General features: G+C 40.5%; 1 protein-coding gene across 2 annotated transcripts in view; it reads left to right on the forward strand.

Annotated features, from left to right (window-relative positions):
- Window positions 1-22,354, forward strand: part of PRKG1 (protein kinase cGMP-dependent 1) — a 466,513-nt gene that overhangs the window by 212,654 nt on the left and 231,505 nt on the right. The gene's annotated exons all lie outside the window — the stretch shown is intronic.

The raw sequence follows: 22,354 nt of genomic DNA on the forward strand, positions 1-22,354 counted from the left end.
CATATGGCTGTATTAGCATAATCACTTCAATGTTTTTTACCTCCACAGCTAACTAAGTATTAGTAATGCGGCATCTCTGCTTCCATGCCTCTCTCGCTTCTTTGCAAGCTGATCAGCAGTGTTGTCTTTGAGAGGGTTATAACGGAGCTCTTTAGGTGTCAAATAGAAGTCATGTGGGCAGATACTATCTTAGAGTTGCATATACAAATGTGCAGAATGAAAATCTGCTGATTCTCACTATTGTGGATTTACTCTTCAGTAGCACGTGTATTTACATTCATTTGACACGTCGGAATGATGAAATAAGCCTAGGCTATATTTTCTTACCTTGGTTCTTATGCACATCTTTGTCTATCTACATATTTTTAAAAATTCCAGTGTATAATTTATTTATTTGTTTGTTTGTTTGTTTGTTTTTCATCAGTAGCTATATCCAGACCTTTTGGGAGTCATTTTTGCTCAGAAATAATAGGTTAAATACATATTTTCTTGTATTTCATCTTTTCAGACATCCACGCCAGAGAGTTCTCATGTCTTCTTAGCACTGTCATCATCACATAAGGAAAGAAATCTCCAGATACACTTTTATAATCCAAGTGGATTAATGCGTATTTGTCTAAAACAATCAACGTTGTAATGAAATAATGTGCTGGATAAAGCCTCAGCCAAGTAATTACTTGTAAATTAGCACTGTAAAATGGAATTTCAGCAAGGTATCTCTGACAAAAACATAAACTGTGTAGTTTTGAAAATAAATGTAGTCGGGATTATTCCCAGGCAATTTCCCTTTAGCAAGTATACCTTCAAGGCATGTCAACCCCAGCAGCACGGTTTTATCTAGGAAGGGTCACTATGGCAGCCTAAAATTAGCATGTTCAACTCAGCAGGGCCAGCTGCTTTTACGATGAAAGAAGGAGCAGAATATCTCAGTGCAGCTATAAGAAATCCAACCTCTGAGGCAGGGGATCCAGTAATTTCAGTGGCCGCACGTCCAACTTGTTTTTATAAGACAGAAAATCCTTCAGGCTACTGTTGAATATAAAAATATTATCATTCACTGAAATAGCTTCCTGTAAAAAACAGTGCAACAGTGACTTTTTTCAGATATTCTCTCTATTAATTAGTTACATTGGGATGGTATAAAACTGTTCAAACAGTATGTTATAGATTTTCCTACTGATTGTTAGAAACCAGAAAACCCCAGGAACTCCAGCTTCTGCGCATCCCACTGATTTTAGTCTTCTTGACCCTAAATACTCTCAGATGGGGAGCAGAAGCTTTGTGTGGACTCTGAGATGTTCTTTTAGTATACAAGTTGGAGAACCACATGTTTTAGTTATTTTTTTCTACATTTCTTAATGGGTTTGTTTAGTTTCCTGAAGATCTTTGTTGATCTTTGTTAATAACAATCCATTAAATAGCAGTATATGCTGGAATCATCCTTTTAGGGCAGCTCTTCTGAAAACGGGAGCAATAAAAGGCATCTTGAGGAGAAGGGGAAACTTAACAAGTATCACTTACACAATACTGTTCTCCGGTAATTCACTTCACTGTAATTTTTCTTACGAGAAGCTACGTGAACCTGTGGAATAGATTATATCTGATGTTGCTTAGTAAGGTGATGATCAGAGCTGCTGTGTCAAGAAGGATTGGACCAAATCCTCAGCTGCTGCCCCTTCCTAATGGGTCTAGGACATTTATGTTAAATTATTGATCTTATGGGGAAAGGTGCTGAATAGCACTTAAAGGCATCAGGATGTATCCTGTAACAGATAACATTTCCTGCCAACACACAGGATTTTGTTTTGCTCTATAAAGACTTATTTCAATCAACACTGTCTTTTGATTTAAATTTAAAACAAAACAAAACAAACTTCTGCTTAATCCTAAATTCAAAACCTAAATTCTCAAATTCTGCTTCCAGATAATGTTGACCTTTTTCTCAAAAGACCTGAAGTTTGTGGATTCAGTGACTGTGGCTGTGTTTGGGTTTGGGGCATCCCCTTGTTTTCCAGGATTCCCCTTAGTGAGCCGACCCATGAAAGGGTGTACAATTTTATTCATCATAAGAATAGGGAGATAAAGTCCACATTTTTTTTAAAAAGGAGGAATGATACACCTGAAGAGCAGGAATTTTATATATAAAACTAATGTGCATGATGAAAAGATCACTGAAGTCCAAAAATGACTCTAACGAGCTTTGTTCAACCATGAATAGAGTCTTGCTGCTGTGGGTTTGGTGGTGGGCTGTCATGTTCCCATGGCTCGATTGTGCCTTCTTTGGGAAAAGTCCACAAAAGTGGCAATGCAAAATGGACCTTCCTCTAATGGATTTTCAGAAGAAGTGCCCTAAAGACAAGGTTTTGAATTCCTTTGTGCTCTCCAGGGGCCGGGGAACAGGGGAACAATGTTAAGTGAATGGCAGAACTGAGCCATATCCTCTACATAACTGACCAATCCTCTACACTGGCTCAGGGTGAGGAAACATCATAGATCATTTTCATGCCCTAAAAATTGCGTGGCCTTGTCAACTCAAGAGGCGAACCTCATGGAATTGCCCAACAGCCAAGGCTGGAAAGGATCCCAAAAGGTCACCGGGTCCAATCTTTCATGGGAAGAGGAAGCCTAGATGACCCATCAACATCTCCAATTGTATCTTCAAAACCTCCAGTGATGGGGACTCCATCATGTCCCTGGGGAGGTTGTTCCAGGTATCAGTTGTTCTCACTGTAAAATATTAATTTCTTACACGAACATGAAACTTCCAATGCAGCTTGTACCCCTTGTCCCTTGTCATCTCCATGTGCCTCCTTGCATAGAGAAAGCTGCCATCCTCTTTGTAGCCACCCTTTAAGTGGTTTGTTTGCTTTATGTTTTATGTTAGGAGGAGGCATGGAATGGGTGGGTCAAACCACATCCAACTTCTGTCATAAGAACCCAGGGGAAGTTTGCACTGACTCAGTACCTGCTGTTTGCACAACACTATGAAATACTTTGGGAACTTCCGACTCAAAAAACAGGTGGAGAAAGATCAGTGGGTGAGATGCTAATCTCAGAAAACTAAGCCAAAGCCTTACAAAATTGAATTGTTGACCTGGAAAACAGGCTCAGATTAAGAAATGTCAAGTTCGTTTGATGTCTTAAAAGCAGAAAGATAAGAAAATGGGGATATTTAGTGGTAGCACAGACAGACTGGAAGCGGATTAGTTTGGACTCCTTTTGACGTGTGCTGTCGGTGCAATATCACAAGACATGGGATGGACATTGCTTCAATGAGACCAGATTTACTGTGGAATGAAAGGCAGATTTTTTTTATGTTTACATATGACCTGGGAATCAATATGCAAAACTCTCTTAATTAATTATTTATACAAGTCACACAGAAGGGACGGTGATGGCCAAAATATGTATCTTGAGTCAGGAAAATGTGAATAGCGACCATTTTGCATGGATGATTTTTGAAGTTATTCTTACACGATTATACAGTTCAGTATGACCTACTGTTTTGTATTAGGGTGAGTGAGACATAAAGTATTGGAGTGAATAGGTCATCAGAAAAGAATGAGGGAAACAACTTTGCGTACTCTGAATACATTCATTAAAAAAATCTTATATAAACAGAATTTAAATATGTACACAACACTAGAGGAAAGGGTGATGGAGAATGAAAAAGAAGGTATTTTATAAGCTGTAAAAATTCATTGAGACAGTTTTTGGGGAAAACAAAACAAAAAGACTGTATTTCCTGATTTAGTTGGCAATGAGAACGAGTATTTTATCTTTTATTTTTATTTCTGATTATTTTTGGGCATTCCTTGTTTTCTTTAATACATTATTTTAGGGCCAGTTCTCTTTAATGTTTTCATAAATGACTTGGGTACAGGACTCGAAGGTAAGTTTGAGGATGACACTACACTGGAAGAAGCTGCTGACACTTCCTCGAGGGTAGAAAGGGCTTGCCAAAAGATTTTAACAAACTAGAGGGCTGAGCAATCACCAAGACCATGAAATTTAACAAGAGTGAGTGGTGGATTCTGTACCAGGGATGGGGCAGCCCTGGCTGTACGTACAGACTGGGGGGATGGGAGGCTGGAGAGCAGCCCCACAGAGAGGGATCTGGGGGTGCCGGTGGATGAGAAGCTGAACACGATCCCACAGGGCCAACCATGTCCGGGGTGCCTCATGCCCGGTGCTGCTGGCTGGCTGAGGGAAGGGATCGTCCCGCTCTGCTCGGCCTGCTGTGGCCTCATCTCGAGCACTGCGTGTGGGCTGGGGTGCCGCAGTACCGGAGGGGCATAAAGCCATTAGAGAGCCACCAGAGCAGGCTGTGAGGATGGCAAAGGGTCCAGAGGGCAAGGTGTGTGAGGAGCAGCTGAGGGCCCTTGGTCTGCTCAGCCCAGAGCAGAGGAGATGAGGGGTGGCATCATGGCGGCCTGCAGCTCCCTCACGGGGAGTGGAGGGGCAGGCACTGAGCTCTGCTCTCTGGGGACAGTGACAGGACCCGAGGGAACGGCATGGAGCTGGGACAGGGGAGGGTCAGGCTGGGGGTTAGGGAAAGGTTCTGCACCCAGCAGTGGTTGGGCACTGGGACAGGTGCTCCAGGGACCGGGCACATGGGACCGAGCTGCTGGAGGTCAAGGAGCATCTGGACAATGTTCTCAGACATTTGGTCTGATTTTGGGTGATGTTGTGTGGAGCCAGAACCTGGACTTGGTGATCCTTGTGGGTGTCTCCCGATTCAGGATAGTCTACGTCATGATAAGAAATAAGATTTGAATTAAGCACTGTACATATTGTCTTCAGAAGTTGTCACTCAGAGAGTTCATAGTCAAGGGTGTGGTACATTACAGACCAAGTTCAGAAGCAAGATGAAAAATTTGCTAGTTGTAGATCTTTTTCTTATCTTCTTTTTTTTTTTTTCTTTTTTTCTTTTTTTTTTTCTTTTTTTTTCTTCTTTAATTACTGTTAATGTAGCTTTGGTCAGTCCCAGAGATTAAAGGTTCTTTGGTTATGTCCAAAAAGTCATTTTCTACCATCTGGAGCTAATATCATGGCTACTTTCACTTTAAACTCCAGAGCATGAGGCTGGACCCTCTCTTATTCTGTAATTTCTTAGAAGTCATGAAGTGATGATGTGACAGAACCCATATTTGTTTCAATCCTTGTGAGTGTCTTTGGCTTGGAAAATACACCAGGATGGGGCAGGCAGCTTCTGAGGTTTGAAAGGGCTGACTGGAGTGAATAGGTGCGGTGCAAGTAAGCAGAGCATGTGGACTGATTTAAAGGACTCTGTGGTGCAATTAGGTTACCATTCCCATTTAAGCTAATAAAATAGGGAAAATTCAAAATTAAAGCATTTATTCACTCTTTAACCCAGAGAGCTGTACGTAATGCATGAGCATACACGACTGTGCAACATTCATTGCAGGCCAAGAAGAGTGTCAAATCCTACTATTCCTTGTAGAGGGAAAGTAGAGACCCATGTTTTTCTTTCCTTTTCCTTTTCTGTTTTTCCATTTTTCCTTTTCTGTATTTCCTTTTCCTTTTCAATTTCCATTTTTCCTTTTCTCTTTTTTCTTTTTCTTTCTTTTTTGTTTGTTTTTATTTTTGTTGGTTTGCTCTGTTACTGGTCTTAGAAGAGGCAGCTAAATTGCTGAACTTTGTAGGTTTGCCTTGGCAGAAAAACCACAAGTCATAGAACAGGAATGTATTTTTCATGGGTATAAGCCGTGAACTGCTTTCCTTTGGGGAGTTTGTCAAAATGCCAATATTTCACCATGCATATATATAAAATATATATTTAATTCCAGTGAGTGATGCTTGTGGAAACCTTGGTTCTGCAAGTTTAATAGCTGAGCTTGGCTACAGCATCCCTTGTTACTGCATACAATGCCACATAATTGAGTAAGATGAATCCCAAGGGATAACTGAAGTCCTCAGTTGGATTTAGTCCCTGTTACAAAGTGTCCTTCCAGCAAAGTGTCCCTCAGACATGCATCAATTTATCTCACCTGTTGGCATCAAAGGGATTTCCTATTTTTTTTTTCCCAAAACAGGGATTTTTCTAACAGAATCTACCCTCTCACTTCTGCAAGTGTTAATTGAGAATAACTCAACTACAAAAGAGTTTATGAACTGTAAGAAATGATAAACTAGTGAAATTAAGAAGTCAAATGAGCTGCTTTGCAAATATATCATTTAATTCTATTTCTATACCTGTGAAATGAGAATTTATTTAGAAATGAGTGGAGAGAAAATGTAGCATACCAATTATTAGTAAAGCTCATTATAACATGCATATTTTAAGACTGAAAAATAAGCGGTTGTGTGGATACTAGAGGAGAATGCATAGTAAGAAAAAGATATTTTTGTTGTGATGCTGATCACCAAGTTAAACTTACATCTTCTCCTGTATGTCACCTACTTTGCATAGTCTTACATGCTTTTAACAGCCTTAGCCATTCTCCAGCCAATGATCCAGCAAGATGATTTCTGCCAGTTGGTTGCTTTTTGTAGAAGTAATATCCTCACTTTGTCACTTCATCCTGTCTTGTGTCATGGAAGATGGAGATGCCTGAAACTGAAATCCTCTTTGTGTTACTAGTCCCTATAGCCAGCCACCTCTCCTCCTCTCTTTCCCCAGTGCCAAATTTTTATTAAAAAAAAAAAACACAGACAAACAAAAACAACACAAAAGCCCAGTATAATCAAACATGGTAAATGTCACTATTGGAATACCCTACAGTTTTGAACTCAGATCTGAGAACCATGCTTGTCTCTAATGCCAGCCATTCAAGAATATAAAATTGCTCTGGTTTAAATGGAGGTGAACCTTCATCCAGTATTCTGGAGGTCCTTCACTTCATAGATGCAGGTGGGTGGTTTTGTTTTCCTTTTGCCATTCTAAGATTCATCAGGTACATTGGATATATGCTGCATATATGCTATATATGCTGCATCCTTGCTGCCCTTGGTATTGTCCTGACCTCACTCCTCTGTGAAAATATACTCAAGCAGGAAAAGAATTGGATCTGTAGTTCAAAAAATTGGCCACGAATCACCTTTAATAATTGCTAAATCAAGTCTAATGATAATTGAAGTCATCATTTCTTAGGTGTGGGAATCTTTCAGTTGAGGTTCAAAGTGTCAGGTATCTATTCCCATGATTAAAATTGGTGCGCTACATACCAGGCACCAGTAATATAATTGGAAAACATACTGTGCACATTACCAGCATGGGGCCTTCCATCCAGCAGGAAAAAGATTATTTACTTTCTGTTTGTTTAATGTTTCTGACTTAATCCAGTGCCCTACCAACCAATTTCTTAGCTCTTACAAAACAATTTTAATAGAAGCTAATTTAAACTCTCTAAAATGAAGCGATATAGTGTCTTGATGGGCAAACATTGCTAATTACTTTTCAATAAATAAGAGCAAAACCATCATCTCTGGTACAGGTAGAATTTTAGTCACAGCATGTCGATGTCATCATTTAGACCCCATTAAAATTGGCAGCAAGTACTTTTTCAGTGGCTCTTGTGCTTGGGCAGGGGCAGAGCATCAGCCTGCAACCACCTGTATGTAAGTCCCATGGCCAGGTATGCAGGATTGCTTATTATATTACAGCTAGCAAAGGCCTTTTCCATGGGGAGAGATGTATTTGTACACAAAACTGTTTTGAGAGCAGAAAGCACTGCACCATGTAGAGTCTGTGCAATAAATTTCTTAAGACTGGGACCTACTGAGTGTTAAGCTAGCTCTGGGTTTCAGATTGTGCTTTGTACAATGGCACCGATTTCGTTTTGTAATTTCTTCAAACTTCTCTGAGTAAATCTTGTTTGACTGTAAATTAATTTTGTGCTTATTACCTTACTGCAATGTGAGAATGAGTATATGTTTTTGGAGGGAGAGATGAGCTTCCAAAGGCTGAATTATAGTGTAAATGGTACACTGTGCTCAGCAATCGCAGAATTTTTTATAAGACTTTAATTTGTTTGTTAATTATTGCCTAATTCCAATCAGTTAAATATTTGCTGAAATTAGTTCCCATTTTAAATCTCTGTATCTCATGGGCTTCTTTATCTGAAATTATATAAAGCTGAAAATCAGCTCTGGTATTTAAGAAGTTTGGGGTTCCCTCTTGAGAGCTGTAACTTTTTCATTTAGAAGAGAACTGAGCACTAGCATTTTTAATCACAAAATGAATCCTGTACACATGCCCAATAAATAATATTTATGCTATTAACTATTCATGGTACAATATACTGAAACCTTCTGTGTTTCTTTGAAAAATTACTTTATTTTTGCTCCTGATAACATTTCTGTCATAAAAAAGACTGTCACGCTGTTGGGTATGAGGTAAATCTTGCTAGTCTGGGAAGGTTTGTGATTTGTGTGTATGTATATATAAATATATATACAAATATAGACATACATATTATGTACACATACATATATATATAAACACACTGACATAGTAAGACTCATGTAGTAACTTACTCTAACATAAAGAACTCCAGGCTGACAGTGGCTGAGTTCACTGAAGGGATGCAATGAGGAAGGCCAAGGCCTGGTTAAAATTAAATTTAGCAAGAGACATATGAGACAACAAGAAGGGCTTCTTCAAATACATCAGCAGCAAAAGGACGACTAGGGAAAATGTGGGTGCACTGCAGGGGTACACCAGTACAGGCTAGGGGCTGACCTGCTGGAGAGCAGCTCTGCAGAAAGGGACCTGGGGGTATCAACCTCTGTGAATACCTGAGGGAACAATATGAAGAGGATAGGGCCAAACTCTTCTCAGTGGTGATCAGTGATAGGACAAGGGGTAATGGGTATAAATTGAACCACAGGAGGTTTCATCGCCATGTGAGGGAGAACTTCTTTACAGTTTGGGTGACAGAGCACTGGAACAGGCTGCCCAGAGAGGTTGTGGAGTCTCCTTTTTTGGAGATACTCAAAACCCTCCTGGATGCAATCCTGTGTAACGTGTTCTAGGTGACCCTGCTTGAGCAGGGGGATTGGACTAGACGAGCTCTGGAGGTCCCTTCCAACCTCAGCCATTCTGTGATTCTGTGATTCTGTGATTAGGGTTGAAGCTGAGCATCCTCTATCTCGATGGACTTCAGAAAGCATTAGAGATGTTTAAATATCATAGGATTGTACCATTGCTATGGTCACTCTTTCCAAAGTTTTCTATTTGAGTTATCAGAGGAAGATTCCGAGTGTCTAAAAAAACCTTTACAATCTTTTTTTTTCCTTTACAAGCATATTATAGTAAAATACAGGAAATTGCTTTTTAGACCGTCAGCATAAAAATTCTTCAGCTGCAGATAAGACCACTACGTGATAAGCTTATTTTTGATTAATAGAGAAGTTTGGATTGCTTTATAATGGTAGTGAGTGTTTTCTGTGCATGTGCACACTGATGTATTTCTTTTTCAGTTTAAAACTGTTTCAGGAGCTGCAATTTTTATTTTGTGAAAAAATACGAAAAACCTCAAAAAGTTGCTAGTGAATGAGTATCTTGGATATCTGTATGCTGATGATGAGGAATAAACGAGATACTGGAAGACTGTGTGTAATCAACAGTTTGACTTAATTAGCACTACTGAGTCTGGCAGTGAGAACTTGTATTCCTCGAAAGCTGGTGGAGGGGGATACTGGTTGTCTAGGAGAGGTGAGCTGAGGAGGTAAGGAGACACAGACTTTCAGAATATACCCGCGAGCAATACGTTGCAGTAACAGCAAAATTTGGGTGATAATAAATGGAGGGGGTTAAACAGATGCTGTGTACCACTGACCACCCAGAAAACCAAGTGAAGAGATGTTTTACTGATGACTGTGATGACCAGCATGAGCAGTTTGGGATACATGGTAATATGAGGGTGACTGATGGTGTCCTGGCATATTTGGAAATGAAACTTATGTCAAAATCCATGTTAATTGGTCCAACTAGAGCTGAGTTGTCTCTACAAAGCATTGTCATGTCCTGTGGTTGTTTCCTTGTGGTTTCAGTGGTTTGTAACTTCTTTTCCATTGTTGAGAAAGGGAAAATAATATGCTAATGCAGTCTGTACTATGCATAAATGCTTAAAAAGGGGGAATCAGCTAAAGTGCTTAGCTCCCATTTCAGAAGCACCAGACATCTAGGAACCAAAGCACCATTTAAAAAATCAATGGAACCTTGGCTTCTTCCTTTGTAATGAGCATTGCAAAATGGGACTTAGGTGCCTAAGTCAATTAGATGGATTTTAATGTCTTCTTACAGGCTTTCCTATTTACTCAGCCATGTCTTGGAAGTTGATTTGAAGGCTTGGACAAACTTTACCAGTTTGATGATGGCTTGTGCACAAAATAGATGTAATTCAGTAGGCAGGAAGCCTTGCAGATGAAGGGCTGGTGTGTGACAAACCATTGGGATTTCTTTCCTGTTCTGGTGTCATGTACGGTAGGCTTTTCAGATTTCAGAGTAGACTACAACTGACAGAGTTTGATGTAAGTCCAAAAATAGACTTCATTCCTGGTGAAGAACAAGAAATTTGAGTTCCTTCAGTAACAGAGTGATTTTGATTGACTCCCAGATCAGGTTGTCGTATATGACCCTAACTAAAAGTAGTGATATGGCCTTAGACTCCATGTCTTATGTACTTCTAATAGGATTTGCATATTTGAATTTAAATCAGTTTAATAAAAAATAGTCAATTCAACTGCTGAGCAGAGAGCCTACAGGTGAATTTGTATGAGTGTTTTTTTTCATTTTAGATAGTCGGCATCTGTAGCGTCTTCATAACCAGCAGTCTATATATATGTATTTAATTTTCCTTCCTCACACACTGACAACCTGAAGGGAGATGAGACATGCTGCTGTCTGACAACCCTTCAGTCTGAGGGCAGTTGGTATTTGTATGTGACTTTGTGACGTTGGCTATCAAAATCCCTTTCCTCATCCGTCCATCAGTGCTGGGTCTTGCTTTGATTCACTCATGGAAATGTTGACATTGTTGCTCAGCTCCATGAATACTAATCCAGAAAACAGAGCCACTAGCCTTACGGACACAAATAATACGGTCTTGGCAGCTAATGAGCCACATTAAATAGGTATACACTATATCCACAGATATCTATATATCTCTACATGTAGATATATATATCTGTATACAGAGAATATTTGTTTGGATATGTGATAAGTCTCTGTATTGATGTATCTGTATCTGAAGCAGTGCGTGACCATTTGTCCTTTTTGTCCAGATTTAATGGAGGATTTAATAGATTTAGATATTTCTAGTCTCCACAGGGAAATAATACTTGAAGAACCATAAATGTTTCAATTTCAAATTTCAACATTGTGTTTCAGGTTTTCTGTGCAATATTTCAAGGGAATGGAATGAAGCCATCACTTTTATGTTCTGCGGTACTTAAATTAAAAAAAAAAAAAAGTGCAATGAAGTTTTTATCTGTTTTAGTATGCCACTGAAATACATAAAAAGCCGTTACATTTTTTTAAGTTTAAGTTCTTTTTTTTTGTGTGTGTATGTCTAGATTATTGTTAAACAAGAACCAGTTCACACTTTGGTTACCCTTTTACAAATTCACAGAAAACAAATACAAAGCCTTTTGAGTCGTTCTCAGGAAAAAAAAAAAAAAAGAACAACAACAACAAAAAAAAAGGCAAAACAAAGCACCAGAGTTTCCCTAAGAAGCAGGCTGTTTTCTTCCCAGGATACGGTCAGTGTCTGGTATTGCAGGCAAAAATCTGATTCTGGCTAAGGCTCATTTTACATTTATGCTTGATAGCAACCAGCTGAAAGAAAACCAGCAAAGGAGCAAAGCCCAGTCCCACAAAAAAGCAGCACCCTAAAAAAGTAATACTTCTGAGATGACTTTGACTGGCCGCAGCACTAAGAGCTTTCTAGCCGGGGAGCATTGGGTCCCAAGCTGGTTTTCAGGTGGACGTAGATGGCATGAGGGAGGGGTTTGATGTTGAGCAGCCTGGGGCTGGGTTGGGACTGGAGATCTCCCCACACCTGCACAGACACCCCACAGCCCCATTCCATCCTAAGCCTGTGCTTGGCTGGGTTTGGTACTGCTCCTCCGAGCAGCACGATGTGATCAGCCGTCTCCTGTGGTTATTCTGCATTTTACCAGTGAGGTCAGGCTGGCTTTTCAGCCCTTCTCTGATGAGATGAATGCCCAAGGTTCAGAGTTAATGCCTTTTTTCCCTTTTCTTTTTCTTATCACATGAACTGCAGTTTCTTTGTTGTTGCTCTGGACTTGTCATAAGCATTCACAGAATAATTTTCCAACCCTCAGGCATTCAGCTCGCTTAGACATTGGAAGAAGTCAGCTGAGCAGCCTGGGTTTGATAGCCATAGCCCATCCACACAGCGATTACCAGCTCAGAAAGGAAAAAACCAGATACAGAAAACATGTACCGTAGTCAGTACTGCTGTATTTTGTGTCTTGGGCAGATCCTGGTGTGCTGTAGGCCGCCTGTGCTATGGAAACAGTACAGAAAAGCTGTCTCACTGCTTGGCCCCATAAATAATATACATAATTTAGAAATGCATATATATTTTTTGCCCTACCTGTGCTGTGGGAAACATATGCCATATCTATGTAACAACTGCAAGGAAGCCAAGGAGCAGGAAGATGTGTTGCTGGAAGGGCGCTCGGGTTTGCCCCAAGCCTGGATGCTCCGTGCAAGAAATGCATCGCCGAGCCAAGATGCTAGCGAGTCTGAGCACCTTTCAAGCAAACAGGTACATGTTCAACTCGACTCTAACACTGGATTTTGCTGTTGAACTGTGTCCTTCTTCAGATACTAGCTGAAAATCCCTGTTTCACCATGCCCTGTGGCTCCCCAGCAGCCAGGCATGGGTGGGACTGTTTGGCAGAAGGATGTTCCTCCATCCACGGCACAGCCTGTGAGCTGCACCACGAGTGATCCAGCTCTGCTGATTTTAAGGACATTTCTGAGAACTTGGCATCTTTGAGACTGGTACCTTGAGCTAAGCTGGCATTAGGAAGCATTAACTGGTTTTCTTGAGGCTGTGATGCTGGGGCTGGGGTGTGATGGACAGCCATCCAGATGGACAGACATGTCGGGAAGCAGAATTGGCAAGTAAGCCCTGCTTGCTTACAAGGCTAGGCTAGCAAAATAATAAGAATAATAACAACAATTAATAATCTTGATGTGACAAACTGATTACACTAGCTTTCACATCCCATTCACCAGCGTAAATCCTTTGTTTCACAAAAAACTCTGCTAAGGTTAGGAGTAAGCTATGCACGTGTCATCGTCACCATGGGCTGGCTAAGCAATTTTCCCCACATCTCATACTTCCTCTCCAGTATCACATGCATCCTGAGACAGAAACGACTGTCAGTGTACCCTGTATTTAATGCTGGATTAGACCTTATTAAATCAGACTGCCAATTTCTAACCTGGCAGCTTTATTCCTAAGAACATTACTAATGAGAGCTCTAGATTTTCATCGTATTCTGTCTGTAGTCAAATATTTTAGTGGTGGCAGGGCAATCTCTTCTGAGATGCTTCTTGTAAATGTGCTCTCAAACAGTGAATGTGAGAGCTGAGGGTGCAAAACAGGGAGTTGTACTGGGGACTTATAGGAATTCTAAGTATTATTTCTGGCAAGCAGAAAGCTGTTGTTTCCTGTATTTCAGGAGAGGAAATGGTGGAATGACACTTTTCTGTTACAGGTAAACTGCACTGAGTCAAGCTCTCTAGCAATGATAGGTTCATGTCACCATCTCTTGACAAAATGACTTGTTTTCAAGGAAGGACTCCTTGCCTTCAGTACAAGAATTGCAGGTTAGAAATATGAATGCATTTCACTGTCATAGATGAATTTCTACACTTGGCAGTGTCATTGCTATTCTGGCCTCAGCTGAATATAATTGAACTTAGGTAATAATTATGTTAATTTACTGCTCTCGTGACAGGGTGGGATATGATAACCACTAATTTTTTTTTTTTATTTTCTAAAATACTTTTGCTTAACATTCATAGCATCTTACACTTCAATACAAAGTGAGGACAGCTTGAAAGGATAAATGGAGGCCTTAAAATCTTATTCCAAGAGAAGAAGCAGCAAATGTAGCAGGGCCCAATTTGCAAAAAGTTAGATTCCTTTCATACTTCCTCTGGCTTTCTTTTTTTTATACTTAAAGATACTTAAAGATTGGCTAAAAATTGGAAATGTGAGGATTGCAGAAGAGTGAGACCAGTAATGCCAGGTAGAACTGACACGTCATTCTCTGCATAGCAAGAAGAAGCTGCAAGGATTTTGGATAAAACAGTTGCATTTATTTTCAGTTCTGTCCTCAAACTGAATTTTAGGGGGTAAGGTTGGCATAGCACATCATGAACACTCATGGGAAGCTATCCACAGCCCTGTGCATGGGTTTGGTGTTGGGGAATCGTTTTCTGCACTGCACCTCAGGCATCCCAGCAGGACTCTGCCTCCAGCACATGGCGCTTCTGAGCTGCTCTGAAATAGCAGGAAAACAGGAATATTTAACTGCATGCAAATTTTGTTACTCTTAGCTTGAACTTGCAGAGGCTCTAAGGACAACATGTGTTGTATCCAGCATGCCTAAACTTTGTTCAGTGTCTCCGGTGTGCATAGCCTTTCTAAAGAACTGGGGGATAGGGAGTAAATAAAAGAACTAAGTTTGTAAGGCAAGAATAAAGTTGATGAATATAATACTAAAGGCTGTGTCCTGCAGGCAGTGTACAGGCAAAAATGCTGTGAAGAAAGCATTGTGACCACTGTACAGTTTTATATGACTCACTTAGAATATTTAGGACTAAAGACTGTATATGAGGAAGCAAATTGCTGTCTTCATAAGGTATAATTCTCCAGAAGACTTCTAGGCACTGTTAAACATACAGTCTTTAATTGTTTAATTTTTGTTGTTAACTATATGAAGTCTAAGGACTTCATAGTTAAAAGCTGTCTTCCTGCATATATATATTTAAACCATACTTGCAGTGAGAATCAGAAATCAAAGCAGCCCCTGTGCATTTCAGAGAACAATTTTAGCCATCAGGACATGTGTTAAAAGTCCAGCACTCTTAATCTGCTTAACATGAGCTAATGCCCTGTGTGCTGTTTTCATGGCCAAAATCAGTGATTTTCTCATCAGCAGAATTGCCTATCCATAATTGTTTTTGTCAAAGCTGATCTCCCTGTCTATTTGTAAAACGTTTGAGTAAGCTCTGCAGATCCTTGAGGAGCTATCTGAATGTGAGCAGCCTCAGTGTCTGTCTGAGCAAGAGAGTTATCCTGGTGGGCATTGCCACGGTTTGTCTGCAGACAGCAACATCCTTTGGCAACTGTTGTGTATTTGGAAGGCATTTGCTGCTTCGGTGGCAAGTGGGAGAAGCTATTTCTGGTTGGAGAAAGAGGATGTGTTAACTCCAGATGGGTCCAGTGCAATACAGAGTGCTCTTTGGGGGCTAAAAGACCCAGAAAGAAGACATGATGATTTTATTTTATTTGCTTTTTTCATTGTATTGTGTAAAAATCTTCCCTGGTTAGAGGGTTTGTGGGGTGTGAAAGCTCTGCACATCCTGTCTGATGCGAGCTGGCAGAGAGCTTGCCTGAAGATGCTGAAAAGTGTTGAGATTTTCTTCTGTTTTATTGCCAGTTTTTTATAAGAAGTTTCCTGGAAGTTTTAAGTACTTGAAATGGGATGCTTTTAGAGCTTTGCTTAAGTCTGAGCTAGGAGTAGTGGTGCTGGCTTTACCTAGATATGCTTATTTAACATGAATACTAAGGGAAGCTTTTCTGAAGTATTTTACATGTATTTATTAATTCTCAGATTTGTTTTTGAATACACCTGAAGTGAGGAATTTAATCAGTTCGGCTTCAAGCGAGCATTTCTCTGCCTTTTCAACGAAAAACACCAGCCCATGCGCTTCTGTGCAGGGAACCAGCAGAACAGCAGTTTCCAGCTTGGTTCTGTTTTTTGCAACCCAAAATTCTCTGTCCCTGCTGTTAATGGGAGATTGAAGGCTTTTCTTGCTTGGATTTTTAGCAGTGGAGGCCTGTAATACAAGAATTTATTTGAACAGAGACTTGAGAGGAAGCAAACTTTTGCATACATAGAAATGATCCGTGCATAAGAAATAGGATTAAGGCCTGACAGTATTCATGAAATGATATTGATGAAAGCTTTGGCATCCCAAAGTGGTATAGGTGGCATTTTTAATGGTATTTGTTTCAACATACAACAACTTAATGCTTAATATTCCTTACACATTGCTTGAAGGTGTTTTTTTTATTATTATTATTTTCAGGGTAAATTACTTCACTTGGGTAGAGCTTGTTCACAGCCTGCGTACTCGGTCAAAAATTTTGCTCAGCATGTTTGTTGCTCTAATGTTACTCAGCTAGTTTGTAATATAAAATATTGCCATTCCTGATATTCAGAATAGCATGGAATTATTTAAAAATTCTTGAAATGGAGAGGATGTAGCTCTTTGGCCCAGTTAGGTGCAGTACTGAGCTGTGCAATGTGTTAAGCAAAGCAGTGGAGGAAACACGATGCAAGTACAAAAGCTGTGACAGTGTCTGAGGTTCCTCTAATTGCACTCTAGCATGAAGGTTCACCCAAATTTCTATATTCTCAGCAAAATGCAAATGATGGTGATTACTGTGTTTCTTTCCAGGGGGAAAATAATTGCTAGACCTGAAATCTAGGCAACTCTCCTCATTCTCTTTTGCTTTCCTTCGTCGCTTTCAGTTCACAGTCTGACTTGTTCCATCACATGCACTACACAAATGTATCGATCCAGTAAACACAGAAATATGTTAAAGCCCATTTAAACAGATATTCCATACATTAACATACAAACCAGACCCTATTGTGTTGGTATCCTTAGCATACTAGGCAGCTTATTTCATCTGAACTCAGGCTAAGCTTTTAATCTCAGTGCTGCCCGTGTTTTTGTGACCCATGCTGCTGGAGCGTGGATGTCCAATAAACCAGTTTTTACCATTTAGCAATTAATTGTTTTCCCTTTCTGGCTTTCATGATGTTTCACCCAGAGATACCAGAAAGCTGGCACAAATACACAGATTAATAATAATTCTGCCTCTTGTCTGTGAGAATGTTGTTCTGGAGTTCAGCATCCTTAGCACCTGAACTGTGATCCTAACTTTCTCTGGAAATCAGGTTAAAACTAAACCTAATCTGGGATTGCACACTGTTTCTAGAGCTCCTATATAGTCTATGCTTTTCCTTTTATTTGTAATTTCCTGTTTGGTTGTTGTTTTTTAAACATCTCTGTTGTCACTGAAGGAACTGAATTGGGAAGAGCTATGCTTGGAGAGACTAAAACCTTTTCTCCATATAAGACAAATGCTTTGCCCTTATCCACAAAGCACGCATAGATCTACCTATCTCAACACTTCTACCTGGGCAGCCAGACACCACCTGTTCAAAAGCTTTGTAACTTGTCACCAAGCCTCCATGGGAGCAGGGCTTCCGATTTCCCGTCTGTACGAAATAGCTCTGCCTTAGCCAGTAGTAATTGTGGGTTGGGAGCCTCTGATGGTGATGATAAAATACAAAGACTGGCAGTCAGAAGTACAAAACTGTGTAAATACATTTCCTTAATTCATATATTTTTTAAAACTTTTCTCCCATTTCTGCTGCTTATCGTGGAATTAAGTTCCACCCCTCAAAGGGACCATTGCTTGGCTCAGTGGCAGAAAATACGATGAAAGCACAAAACTATTTATTTTCAAGAGGTGAAATCCTTCCGTTTTAAGTTTTTTGTTTGTTTGTTTGTTTGTTTTTTTCTATCAGTAGTTATTTGTGTGTTGAAAGGCAATCACTGTAAGATACCTTGCACTGTTTTGCCATATCATTGCAGCTGCATAAGAGCAGCCGAAGCTATTCTCTGTAGTATGTAGCAAAGTCGGCCAAAACAGGAATATGAAGCTCGTTAAATTGGAAATACATTTTCTAGCACTTCTGTGTTTTTAAATTTCGATGTGTTCTTTGTTTGTAGCTTGTTTCTTTATGAACTAGCCCAGCCTGTGAAACCAAACAATGTGATAAGGGTAATTTAGTATATTTTGTTTCATTCCTCGGATAACTTGTTATGTTTTGCTAAAAATAGAACCTAGAAAGATGAGAATTCCATTTTTTCTGTTGTCTTTATGTGCTGTGGCTTCCAAGGAGACCGAAATCCAAGTGTGTACTCCATCACTATCCAGGAGGTTGATGTGCCTGTCTGATAATTGTTATTTTTGGGTGGATCATAAAGTACTGCCAATTTAAGAACACAGTTTCTTCAGGATATGGTTTTGAGTATTTCCCCATGGATTCCCAGAGAAAGGGTATGTGAATTTAGTTTAGAAAAAGTTAAAGTTCAGGCAAGAGCTTCAGCAGTTTGCAGGTGCACGCAACGCTTGCTCTTTGAGCTGAAGATGAAAACAAGACTAAAGGCATTCCTCTGGAGAGCATTTGGCACCTTGATGAGTAATTTTCTCAGCAATCTGACAGGTAGCAACTCGGGTTGATTCACACTGTTTACTGCAAGCACACGGGCTGCCCAGGGGCAGAGATTTTATAGCCCTTCTCAAATTTTGAGCATGAATATATGAGCGCTTGAATTTCCAGTGCTTGTTTTGACAGTGGACAACCACTGAGAATAATAAAAGTGCATGCTAAGTTGAGATGAGCCTGCACACAAAGTTTCATGGCAATGATGTTCAGCCCTGTGTGTTGGTGAGTGACACAGCAGTGACTGCGGAAAGCTGCCCAGGACAGTTTATCCTCTGAAGATAACTGTGGTGGAGAGAAGTAGCTTTCTGTCATGAATGATAGCTAGAGGCTGTCCCAGTGTCAAGCCTGGCCTCCAGTTACCAGGTCATGGTGGAGCAGCAGCTGGGGGTACTTCCACCATCCCGATCCCATGCACGCTGGGGATGCAGCAAGTTCTTGTCTGAGAGACACAGAAGACCATTACAGGACCAACCTCTTTTATAAAAAGCAATAAATTAAAAACCACACCAAGCCCTGTGAGATACGGGAAGGCTGTTCTTGGTTATTCAGAGTGGATCAAGTGGGCTGAGCTAATGTGAAGTAGAGCAGTATTCAAGCTTTTAAAACCATGATGTGTGTTGTCATTGTAACTCCAGGACATCTGCTTTTCTCATGCTCTGATTACAATCTTATATTCTGCAGTTGGCAGCTTCTGTTTTTACAGATTTGCAAGAATTTGCTGGTTCTCTTAGCAGGTTTTTCCTTTCAATAACTGTACTTTATCGTGTTGACAAGCAAGGATAGTTGCTGTGTAGTGATATCAGAGACCAGAGTTATTCCTGAGTTTCAGCAAAGCAGAAAGGTAGCAGCAATACCTGGTAAATCATGGGAGGAGATGCCCATCTTCCCTTCCATGTTTCGTTTGGCATCATCCAGGGCACTTGCTCTTCCTCCCAAAGCAATGTGTGAGCCTTAAGACAAAAGAAACGACACCAGAGTTTCCTCATTTCCAGATGTAACCAAGAAACTGTTGGCATTTCGTGTTCAGCAATGTTTTCTTGTTGTTGATCCTTGTGAGTTCTGTGCAGCTCAGCTCTTAAAGAAAAGAGACACAGAACAGCAAACAGGCTGACATGCGCCGACTGTCAACAGATACATCTACCACGGCATGATTTATCTAATGCACTAGGTAGAAATCCTGCCTGAAATTCTTACATTCTGTAACAGACAATAAAGCAGTAGCGAAGCTCTGTGATATAATACAACAGCAAACTCGGGGAGCCTTTCTGCAGCATGCCTACAGATGTTAATGTTTCTGCAGAGATAGGATATGAGAAGGGCTTTAAACATAGAAAAACTTCTTTGCTTTGAAAAGTGGTAGGATTGTAATAAAATACAGCGAAAACCAGTAACCTGCTCAGTTATATAGTAAAGTATAAAACCTATAATTAAATATTAATGTGGGGTTAATATAAAATCATCAGTAGCTATTTACTTTTTATCACAAAACGTCTGAGTAATGATTATACCATTATAAAATACATGGCAGGCCCATCAAATACGTGTCCTTCGCCATGCTTCCTTTTGTCCTTTTTTTTCTATTCCTCAAATTTAATATTGTCTGGGCATATTGATGGTGTGGGAGTGATTTAAAATGGCAACTTATCACAGAACGTTATCTAAATGTATGCTGTGTTTTTATGCTATGTAGTAGAAAAAAAAAGTCTCTCTCTAGGATGACAAATGCCTAGAAACAAATCTCAGATACCATGAGCATTTCACTCAACACTCATACATTTTCCTGGTCTCATTTGCGCCTCTGCTCTTGGAAAGAAGAGGGTATTTTTAGACAAGTATTTTGGCTCCGTGCTGCAGGTGGTGGTCTCAGTGCTAAATGCAGAGGCAATTCTGTGTCTCCTCATCTTTAAGCTAACACAGCTGATCAGCAGCACAAAAACTGCTGAGGATTATTATAGCTAAAGAAACCAACAAGCCTCCGCTGGCAGTAGCTTAGTGTATACACTGAGCATTTTAACAATACAACCATCCAAAAAAACAACCTGCTGGCAGACCACTGGAGTAAGTGTGTTAACAGGAATATGCTCCAGTGAAAGCTTGGCAGCTCCAGATGGAAGTGGAGCATCAAAAGAGATTAACCGTTGCCTTCAGTATTCAGGGGGTTGCTACAATACACTGTATTTTTTCGCCACTGGCACACTGGCTCATAATCTCATATGCGATCACAGCATTCAGCCGATCTGTGGCTAAATAAGCAGCAAGAAACAGCGGCTAAAACAATAGCAACAGATCTGGGGGTTGACCTAGGTTTGTAACGCCCAAAATGTCTTTAGAGTCATGCGGAGCATTTGGGCAGCATGCAGAGAGCTTCCCTGCCTTCCTCATCCTCTGCAGATCTGCTGTTGCTGTGGATAATCCAGACTGCTCGAACCTTTTTAAAATCAAAGTGTAGTGTTTTGGCTGTGAGGAATGTTGGGGGCATCTTACGAAAACGTGTGATGGTGTTAAAAAGGACACTGAGTGCAGATAAATGGAAAGCTGCACAGCAAGAGTAGCAGTCCCGTTTCTCTGTGTAAGCTGATGGCCTCTGGGCTGAGGTTTATAATTTAGGAATGAGGCCTTGTGTCTGTAATATATTGTTCTTTGAAAATGTCAGCCCCACAGTCTCTGTTTCTCAAATCGAGCTTTAGGAGGAAAGTAGTGACAAAAAAAGAAATGAGAGAGGGAAAGTCTGTCCAAGCTGATGTAAACCCATGGCTTGCCTCCACGTTGAATACTGCATAGGCTTGTGGCTGTCCTGTCTCAGAGAATCTCTCATCGAACCAGGGAAAGTTGAAAGAAGATTGAAAAGGGTAATGAAGGCATCGAACACATGAAATATCCGATGGCCTACCATTCTTTCATCCAGAAAAGAGACAACAGAGCAGATACAAGAGAGGTCTGGACGATGACAAGCCACATGAAGACCCCGAGGACAGAGGAGTTGTCCACTTTTTCCTCCGCTATAGGAATTTGAGGGGTGTGAATGAAGTTGCTAGTGGGGTCAGGCTCAAAAAACCACCCGCAGCTGACAAGATGGACCTTTGGCATAGCCCCTGCTGCCTATGGTTGTGCTTGTGGTGTTTTCCCTGTATGCAGCGAGGGAAGATGCTCTCTGTGATGTTCCTGCCTTCGTCGCAAGGGCTCCGACAGCAGTCTCCATCTATAACTCTGGTTCAACTTGTTGTCTCTGCATTGATTTTGGAGGCCAAGGCTCCAGACTCCAGACTACAGCTTTCCTGAAGAAATAGAAAGATTCTTGTTTGTTTGTTTGTTTCCAAATGTCAGAAACCAATCCAAATGAAATCAGCTCTTGAAAGTCTCACAAATGTATGAGCCTCCTTCCGCACTGGGCTACAGGAACAAGATTGAAATGTCTGCCCTGGTTAACTTGATGAAACCTGCATTTTCTTTCTGTTTAGACCTAGTTGACGCTTTCAGTGCTTTACTACAACAGCAGGATTGAGCAGCAGTGTCCTACAGGAGCCAGAACACAGTTTTAGACGTCCTTTCCTTACCAACATAGATGCTGGGATTGTAACAGCTTGCTAAATGCAAGTCCTGGTATTTCCAGCCCCATTTTTTTCTTTTCTGGAAAGAATCAGCTTTGATACAGCAGGTGACATAGACTGGAGCTTAGCTGATGGTTTATGGGTGTTGGTACAGCTGGGAATAATGAAATACTCATTAATTGAGTATTGAGTATTGAGTAAATACTCATTAATCGGTTCTGAAGGGCAGAGGGGTCCAGGAAGGCTGGGCGCTCTTCAAG

This window comes from Oxyura jamaicensis, chromosome 6, assembly GCF_011077185.1.
Source record: "Oxyura jamaicensis isolate SHBP4307 breed ruddy duck chromosome 6, BPBGC_Ojam_1.0, whole genome shotgun sequence".
NCBI lineage: Eukaryota > Metazoa > Chordata > Aves > Anseriformes > Anatidae > Oxyura > Oxyura jamaicensis.